The sequence below is a fragment of the Pelophylax lessonae genome, assembly GCF_965119305.1.
Source record: "Pelophylax lessonae genome assembly, chromosome: 2".
NCBI lineage: Eukaryota > Metazoa > Chordata > Amphibia > Anura > Ranidae > Pelophylax > Pelophylax lessonae.
In genome coordinates this window covers 661,426,510-661,436,907 of record NC_138769.1, presented here as the reverse complement: position 1 = coordinate 661,436,907, position 10,398 = coordinate 661,426,510, and positions in this window count along the sequence as shown.

The following is a 10,398-nucleotide window of genomic DNA, read 5'->3' as shown; positions in this document are numbered from 1 at the left end:
GTAGTACAGGAGGTGTAGGTGCCCAAAGAAGCACAGGTTGCCAACTGGGCACTGAAGAGCTGGGCCAGTGATCACCTGGGGGATGCTGGAGATGACAGGATACACAGCAAGACAGATGGCTCTCGGGAAACTCCAGATGTACTTGGCAAACTTGTGCACACAGGAAACAGTGGTAGAAGCCAGGCTACATGGGTAATCTGTCTGGGGGCAAGGCAGGCAGCTGAAACAGGAACTTGGCCGAGGTGACAACAGGAAGGCAGGCAGGTAGTAATAGCAAAGTCCGTAAAGCAAGCCAAGGTCATACACAGGTGATAAAATAGGAGCAATGTTGGTAGAGCAAGCCAGAGGGTCAACTCCAGGAGAAGAGATCAGACAGGTCAGGAACAAGCCGGGTCACAACGGGAAATCCAAGGTAAGTACACAGAGGCTCAGGAACACAGAAAGGCTGGCGACAATCCAGCAATTTGATGGAATCAGCAGCGGTCTTATATAGGACAGCAAATGGCCTCATCTGACATGTTATGCGTACACCATTCGCGCCGCTGCACAACTGCGTGCACCAATTCACCATTCTTCTGCCAATGCGCATGGGTACGGGAGTGTTCCTGATGCGCCCATCTCTATTGCCAGCAATGCCAGTTTTTCCACGGCCATTTTCCCTGACATTGTTGCCAGCGGGATTTCCCGAGTTTTTACCGCCAGTGCTGCCCTGTAAGTCGGCCATTTGGACAGTTCACAAAGAGGACCCATTGGACATCCTTTGTGCCTTTTTGGTGGATCTCCCTTCCGGTCAGTAGCGCCCAACACCTATCTTTCTGAACTCTGCATTTCCCTGACAAAGGCCTTTCTGGCCACAGGAATGTACAGCCAGTTACTCTGTGAATATTTTTTTTATCAATCATTTTTGTTTTTCACAATGAAAAGTATATTTGTAATGAAAAAGCTGCTCTCAGCTATTATAATCTCCACAATGGAGTTTGCTTCTTTGACCAGGACTACCTCCACCTAAGTGTGTGGAGGTTTCTTGGTTCAAGGTGATAGCAGGTATGGTTAGTGATCAAAATATTCATCAAAAGAGAGGAGATTGTAAAAACTTGTAAGAAAATTATAAGTTCTGTATATTATTGTATTCTATTTTGTATGTATTGCACACTACATTCTTGTGCACATGGTATTAATAAAGTTTTCATTACATGTTTGCATTCTTTTGAGTCCTGATTAGAATTAGCCTGCCTATGTTACGCCCCTTGTTACCATAAAAGTACAATTGTAATATTAATGCAATACCTACTTAATCATGTGTATAAAATCCTTCAATTGTGTCAAATACAGCAGAACAGTCATTTTGGAAAGATGCTGAGTGTATCTTTATGTGTCTGTTCCCTACTGCAGTAGTTATTATACATTCGGAACTACTAATCAATATGAGGATAGGAGTTGCCTATCTATAATATTTCCAGACCAACACTATACTCACTTTATCTAACACTCAGCAGTCTGTGGCCAATTTCCTGAATATTGATATGGTGTGGTAATATACTAATATTCAAATTACACAGTGGCCTTCAATCTTTACCAGGTGTGTAAGTGGGGGCCAAGCAAATGAATGCCTGGTACACATGATTTTTTTTTTTTTTTTTTTTTGCATGCTAATCTCATATTGAAAATAAAGAGTTTACTAAAGTTATGAAAATTCTTGTACGACAGAATAAAAATTTTGAAGTGATGTAATGTGTTCTAGTGTATTTTGTATTTGAACAACTGTACTGATTAAATGAAAATCGTACAATCCGGTATCGTATGAGAAATGTTTGTGATAATATTGGATGAACTGTTGTGATTGGCTCTTGGAAGCTGTGTACTAATGATCAGATTATCGTGCCATCGTGTAGAAAGCGGTATTTATTTTTCGTAGTATTTTCTGATCGTGTGTACGGGTTATGAGGAGTCGTGGCAGAACAGAGGACCCATCATACCGAGAGGGTCTCCTCCAGTAGTAGCTCTACACAGTAAACTAAGTTTTAGGGCTTTCACTAAATTCATGCAGCATTTTAAAAACATTTGCATCATGTAAGTGCCTGCTTTTTAATTCCTGGTGACATTATCTTTAGGGTCTGTATCGATGAGCTTTAAGCCTGGTACACACGATAAGATTATCGGACAAATGATTGTCCAGTTTTTTTGGCATGCTAGTCTCCATATTAAAGATTAAGAGGTTTCTAAATTTCAAAAATTCTCATACAACAGAATAAAAATTCGGAAGTGATATATTGTATTTGTATTGTATTTTTGGACAAAAACTGTACTGATTAAAGTAAAATCGTAGGATCTGTTATCGTACAAGGAAATGTTTCGTGTTTGTCCCTTTGGATAATTTCAGACAAAAGCTGTGTACTAAGGATCAGATTGTCGTACAATCGGTTTGAAAGCAGTATTTTTTGTATGATTTTCTGATTGTGTATAAAGGCCTTTAGGCTTGTGTCAATAGCATCAGTCTGCCATCCATTTGAGATGCTTCAGAGATTATTCAGCATTTACTGACTACCCATCTGAATTGCGGGTGACCTCCTTCTGATCTGCAGTTGACCTCCTTCAAGTGGGCTTTTCTTTGCCATAGCTGTACCTGGAAATTGCAGTATGATTGGTTGTTGATGCTGTCATTGGCAAAGATGACAAAGGCAGAAAAAATCCTAAGTATCTAATCCACTTTAAGAGTCGGTTCACACGGCGACACGACTACACCATGCACCACGACTTCGGAGCGACTTGCATGGACTTCACATAATGGAAGTCTATGCAAGTCGCTCCGAGGTCGCCCCAAAGTAGTACAGGACCCTTTTTCTAAGTCGGAGCGACTTGTGTCGCTCCTATTAGAACGGGTCCTGTAGCGGTCAATGGACCGCGAGGGAGCGCGACTTGTCAGGCTGACAAGTCGCCTGACAAGTTGCGCTAGTGTGGACCGAGTCTAATGGTTGTGTCAATAGCATCAGTCTGCCATCCATTTGAGATGCTTTAGAGATCATTCAGTATTTACTGATTGCGCATCTGAATTGCGGTTGACCTCCTTCTGATCTGCAGTTGACCTCCTTCAAGTGGGCGTTTTTTTTTGCCATAGCTGTACCTGGAAATTGTAGTATGATTGGTTGTTGTTGCTGTCATTGGCAAAGATGACAAAGGCAGAAAAAATCCTGACAATCTAATCCACTTTAATGGTTGGAATTGAAGATGGGATAGGTGGGCAGCAGAAGACCATTTTCTTCATGACCATGATGAAAAGCGACGATTACAAAGAAAGCCGTAGCTCGCATGAGAAGGAAGGGAAGAAAGAAGAGGCGGTGCAGATTGCCCGGGTCGACTCTGTTTTAAAACGTTTTCCGTCTAATGAAAAATAGGAAAATTATGATAATTCATGAAGTAGTTCATCAGAGGACATCGATGAAGGGACTCATGTAAAAATAAAAAGTGAAGAAAGTGAGTTTGAAGAAAAGCAGAAATGGTTTAAAACGGTATTACACGATGGGGCATGCCTGTTGATGTTGCCCCCATATCTGAGAGATTTGGATGGGCAGACAAGCAAAAGAGAGGACAGCCCTGAATTTGGAGTATGTGTACAGCCACTATAGTGCTGTGAATGCAGTTTTACCCCATAAGGGGAAAATCTTTTGATGAGTGAAGTCAATACAGGGGAACTCGTGTGAGATCACCGGCACACTGCGAGATCTGGATAACAATATATAGACTCAAATTATCCATTTTAGCAAATTTCACTTTTCGCTGGACTTTAGTTCTGGATTCAATATTGTTGAATTTGTCACTTTTATGGCACAACGCTTGTCATTTTTATTGAATGATCACTTATAGATTGAATGATGAATATAGATTGATTGATTGATTGATTGATTGTACAGCCTATATGAATTGAGAAGGCATATACTTGGTTGTATATTTTGTATGTTTATTTCATGAATTTGAACTATATATTGAAATCACTATATGACTTGCACGACATTATATTTAGTCACTTTATACATATATAACAGTTTTAGGCTGTTTTAAAGGGACACACACCAAAAACAAGCAGCACCACATCCACTTTCACAAAATCCATTTTATATTTTCTTTGCCATAGGCTTGTGTGTGAGTGCAAACCTATTTGAAGTGAATAAAAGCTCATCTGACACAACACGTTTATTTTAAATGAATTATTAAGGTTTTATCTCTATTGTTGCATCCAAAATCCAGTACGCCAGCTTTCATTGTCCATTTCCTTTTGCCTTTTACACCAATGCATTTTTCTCCTGATGTGTTTAGAAAGTGTACACCGTGTTACAAATCTTGTTTCCTCGTGCAGCAGTGGGTGTGGAGTCTGAGCATACACTGTTTAAGAACTGATTGGAGGAAAGGCACCCCCCCCCCCCCCATCTCCACAAAGGCAGAGGAATGAAGAAACATTCAGGGCTGTACTCTGAATAGACCAGCTCTCTGCTTATCTGTCTCTAAGCTCCCTCCCTGACACAAATCTAAAGCTGCTTTTTTCTCCCGTGTCAGAGAATTTGACAGAAGTTATCATGCTGATAACAGAGGAATGGAGCATCAGAAAGACAAGGTACTTAGAGCTTTGGGGAGAGATAAAAAAAAAACACCACAGATAAATCTGCATAGGTCAGATTTCATGAATAGGGTTTATAACCACTTTAAAACACATTTTGAATTGACATGCACTGATGTACATTTTTTTTTTCTAAAACAGAGGCCAGAATACTGTATATTGTTTTCTTTTTAAAAAATTATCAAACATATCAATATTTTTACATAACTACATTGCCCCAGTTTGGATGAATGTAACCTTGCAAACATCATAATTGCAGGATTCCCCTGCCATCTTTATTCCAGTAATCTCACAGCAACATTGTGTCTTTCTTTAATTACTACTAACCCCTGAACTCCACATTACTTACAGTACTGATGACTCCTGCACTCTGTGATACTTTCTACTGACCTGTAAACTCTGTGTTACATACTGCTGATTCTTGCACATTGTGTTACATACTACTGACCCCTGCATTCTGTGTTACTTACTCTTGACCTCTTCACCCTGCAATACTAATGATCTCTAAACTTTGCATTACTTACTACTCACATTTGAGTTACTTACTACTGACCTCTAAGCTCTGTGTTACTTAGTACTGATCCCTGAACTCAGTGTTACATACAACTGACCCCTGAACTCTTGTTTTTGACGGGACAGTCCTGCCAAATAGGACCTTGTCCCGGCTAAATTACTCTGCCGGGACTTGTCCCGGCCGGAGGGGGAGGCAGGAGGGGCCATTTGCAGGGCCGGCGCTACCATTAGGCAAAACAGGCAGCCGCATAGGGCGCAATGGATCGATGCAGAGCCCAGCTTAATTGCGATGGCGTGCCCGGCCTCTCCTGACATCCTGCTGTCCCCCTCCTTCACATACGTCACCCCCCTCTCCCTTGTTTCTTGTTCTGCCCAGATGCAGGACGAATGTGGAACTCTAAAGGGCGGAGTTGAATGACGTCGTGGAGGAGGCGGGGTTGGACGGTCCAGAGTCAGGAAGAGGGAGGAGTCTATGATCGGTAATAGAGGAGAGTGGAGTCGGTGTCCGGTGATGTGAGGAGCCAGGATGGGGCTCTGTACACATCACACTGATAGTCACCTCTCAACACAGCCTGACTGCCTCGTGCGTGATAGGATCTACTGCCAGGGGGACACATATCTCCCTACCAGCTGCATACTGCCCCCACCTGTATACTGCACACCCCCAGCTGTCTACTGCACATCCCCCCACCTGTATACTGCACCCCCCCACCTGTATACTGCACATCCCCCCACCTGTGTACTGCACATCCCCCCCACCTGTGTACTTCTCACCCCCCTGCCTCCATCTGTATACTGCACACCCCCCACCTGTATACTGCAAATCCCCCTGCCCCCACTAGTATACTGCACATCCCCCCACCCCCACTAGTATACTGCACATCCCCCCGTCCCCACCTGTATACTGCACATCCCCCCACCCCCACTAGTATACTGCACATCCCCCCACCTGTATACTACACCCCCCCACCTGTATACTGCACATCCCCCCCACCTGTATACTGCACATGCCCCCCCACCTGTATACTGCACATCCCCCCCACCTGTGTACTGCACATCCCCCCCACCTGTCCACTGCCCATCCCCCCCACCTGTCCACTGCCCATCCCCCCCACTAGTATACTGCACATCCCCCCGCCCCCACTAGTATACTGCACATCCCCCGCCCCCACCTGTATACTGCAAATCCCCCCGCCCCCACTAGTATACTGCACATCCCCCCCGTCCCACCTGTATACTGTATGCGTGAGAGGACCTACTGCCAGGGGGACACTTATCTCCCTACCAGCTGCATACTGCCCCCACCTGTATACTGCACACCCCCCCACCTGTATACTGCACATCCCCCCCACCTGTATACTGCACCCCCCCACCTGTATACTGCACATCCCCCCCACCTGTGTACTGCTCACCCCCCTGCCTCCATCTGTATACTGCACACCCCCCCACCTGTATACTGCAAATCCCCCCACCCCCACTAGTATACTGCACAATCCCCCGCCCCCACTAGTATACTGCACATCCCCCGTCCCCACCTGTATACTGCACATCCCCCATGCCCCCACTAGTATACTGCACATCCCCCCACCTGTATACTACACACCCCCCCACCTGTATACTGCACACCCCCCCCCACCTGTATACTGCACATCCCCCCCACCTGTGTACTGCACATCCCCCCCACCTGTCCACTGCCCATCCCCCCTGCCTCCACCTGTATACTGCCCATCCCCCCCACCTGTATACTGCACATCCCCCCGCCCCCACTAGTATACTGCACATCCCCCGCCCCCATCTGTATACTGCAAATCCCCCCGCCCCCACTAGTATACTGCACATCCCCCCCGCCCCCACCTGTATACTGCACATCCCCCCGCCCCACCTGTATACTGCACACCCACCCACCTCCACCTGTATACTGCCCATCCCCCCACCTGTATACTGCACATCCTTTCCGCCCCCACTAGTATACTGCACATCCCCCCCACCTGTATACTGCACACCCCCCTGTATACTGCACATCCCCCTGCCCCCACCTGTATACTGCACACCCCCCTGCCCCACCTGTATACTGCACACCCCCCTGCCCCCACCTGTATACTGCACACCCCCCTGCCCCGACCTGTATACTGCACCCACCTGTATACTGCACACACCCCGCCCCCCTACCTGTATACTACACACCTCCGCCCCACCTGTATACTGTACACCCCCCCACCCCCCTACCTGTATACTGTACAGCCCCGCCCCCTACCTGTATACTGCACACCCCCCCGCCCCACCTGTAAACTGCACACTCCCGACCCCTACCTGTATACTGCATGACCCCACTCTGCCCCCCCACCTCTATACTATACACTTCCACCCCACCTGTATACTGTAAACCCCCCTGCCCCCACTTGTATATTGTACGCCCCCCTACCTGTATACTGTACACCCCCACCCTCCTACCTGTATACTGCACCCCCCGCCCCCCCACCTGTATACTGCATACCCCCCCGCCCCCACCTGCATACTGCACACCCCTGCCCCCACTACCTGGATACTGTACACCTCCTCCCCCTACCTGTATACTGTACACCCCAGTGCCAGTGTTGCCCGCCCACACCTGTATGCTGTACACACACAAAAATGCATGTGCTTTAGCGCCCATGATTGGCCTATACATGGTTTGTATCACAGCGCACACCGGAGTGAGAGAAATAATTTTAGCATCAGAACTCCTGCCTGGCGCTAAACTGATGATCTGTACGGGCTTTTAAAGCATTGCCTAAGAAAAAATATACAGAACTGAAGTTTTTCGTCATTTCATAGGCGCACATACGCAAAGCCCCTACAGGTGATCAGTTTAGTGTTAGGCAGGAGTTTTAGCGCTAGAATTATTGAGTTAATTTCTTATAAAAAAAATTTTGGGGGGGGGGGGGGGGCGCAAGTAGCTGGTCTTGCCTAGGGCGCAAAATAGTCTTGCACCGGCCCTGCTCATCTGACCTTTTATTCCCTAATGCCCGGGTCCTCAATAGGCGGACGCCCTTAGATCTGGACCATGGAGATTCGCTGACTATTCCTTTTATCACTGGTTGCTAGATCACCGGCCGCCCGGCGTCTAGCAACCAGTGATGTCACACACCCGCCCGATGCAGTGAGAGAACAGAGCCGCTACATCCTTTGTAGTCCCAGCTCACAGGCGGAGTGATATCAAATGCACTCTGCCTGTGAGAGGAGGAGCCGTACAGAGGAAGCAACGGCTTTGCTCTCTACTGCAGCCGCCTGCTTTCTCTGTACGGTTCCTCCTCTCAGAGGCGGAGTGCATTTGATATCACTCCGCCTGTGAGCTGGGACTATGGAGGAATTCACAGTGACAGCTGCAGCACCAGGATATCGCACAGGAGCCCAGCACCACAGAGCCTAGCACCAGCCAGCACCACAGAGCCCAGCACCAGCCAGCACCACAGAGCCCAGCACCACAGAGCCTAGCACCAGCCAGCACCACAGAGCCCAGCACCACAGAGCCTAGCACCAGCCAGCACCACAGAGCCCAGCACCACAGATCCCAGCACAACAGATCCAGCACCACAAATCCAGCACCACAGAGCCAACACCAGCCAGCACCACAGCACAAAGCCCAGCACCACAGAGCCAGCACCACAGAGCCAACACCAGCCAGCACCACAGAGCCAGCACCACAGAGTCAGCACCATAGAGTCAGCACCATAGAGTCAGCACCATAGAGTCAGCAACCACAGAGCCAGCACCAGCCAGCACCAGCCAGCACCACAGAGCTAGCACCAGCCAGCACCACAGATCCAGCACCAGCCAGCACCACAGAGTCAGCACCACAGAGCCAGCACCACAGAGCCAGCACCACAGAGCTAGCACCAGCCAGCACCACAGAGCTAGCACCAGCCAGCACCACAGATCCAGCACCATAGAGCCAGCACCAGCCAGCACCACAGAGCCAGCACCACAGAGCCAGCACCACAGAGCCAGCACCATAGAGTCAGCACCACAGAGCCAGCACCACAGAGCTAGCACCAGCCAGCACCACAGAGCTAGCACCAGCCAGCACCACAGATCCAGCACCATAGAGCCAGCACCAGCCAGTACCACAGATCCAGCACCAGCCAGCACCACAGATCCAGCAGCACAGAGCCAACACCAGCCAGCACCACAGCACAAAGCCCAGCACCACAGAGCCAGAACCACAGAGCCAACAACAGCCAGCATAACAGAGCCCAGCAGCAGCCAGCACCACAGAGCACAGCACCAGCCAGAACCACAGATCCCAGCACCACAGATCCAGCACCAGCCAGCACCTCAGAGCTAGAACCAGCCAGCACCACAGAGCTAGAACCAGCCAGCACCACAGAGCTAGAACCAGCCAGCACCACAGAGCTAGCACCACAGAGCTAGAACCAGCCAGCACCACAGAGCTAGCACCACAGATCCAGCACCAGCCAGCACCACAGATCCAGCATCAGCCAGCACCACAGATCCAGCACCAGCCAGCACCACAGATCCAGCATCAGCCAGCACCACAGATCCAGCACCAGCCAGCACCACAGAGCCAGCACCAGCCAGCACCACAGAGCCAGCACCAGCAAGAACCACAGATCCAGCACCAGCCAGCACCACAGATCCAGCACCAGCCAGCACCACAGATCCAGCATCAGCCAGCACCAGCCAGCACCACAGATACAGCACCAGCCAGCACCACAGAGCCAACACCAGCCAGCACCACAGAGCCCAGCACCACAGAGCCCAGCACCAGCCAGCACCACAGAGCCCAGCACCAGCCAGCACCACAGATCCCAGCACCACAGATCCAGCACCAGCAAGAACCACAGATCCAGCACCAGCCAGCACCACAGATCCAGCACCAGCCAGCACCACAGAGCCAACACCAGCCAGCACCACAAAGCCCAGCACCACAAAGCCAGCACCACAGAGCCAACACCAGCCAGCACCACAGAGCCAGCATCAGCCAGCACCACAGGGCCAGCACCAGCGATCCAGCACCAGCCATCACCACAGAGCTAGCACCAGCCAGCACCACAGATCCAGCACCACAGAGCCAACACCAGCCAGCACCACCAGCACAATAGAGCCCAGCACCACAGATCCAGCACCAGCAAGAACCACAGATCCAGCACCAGCCAGCACCACAGATCCAGCACCAGCCAGCACCACAGAGCCAACACCAGCCAGCACCACAAAGCCCAGCACCACAAAGCCAGCACCACAGAGCCAACACCAGCCAGCACCACAGAGCCAGCATC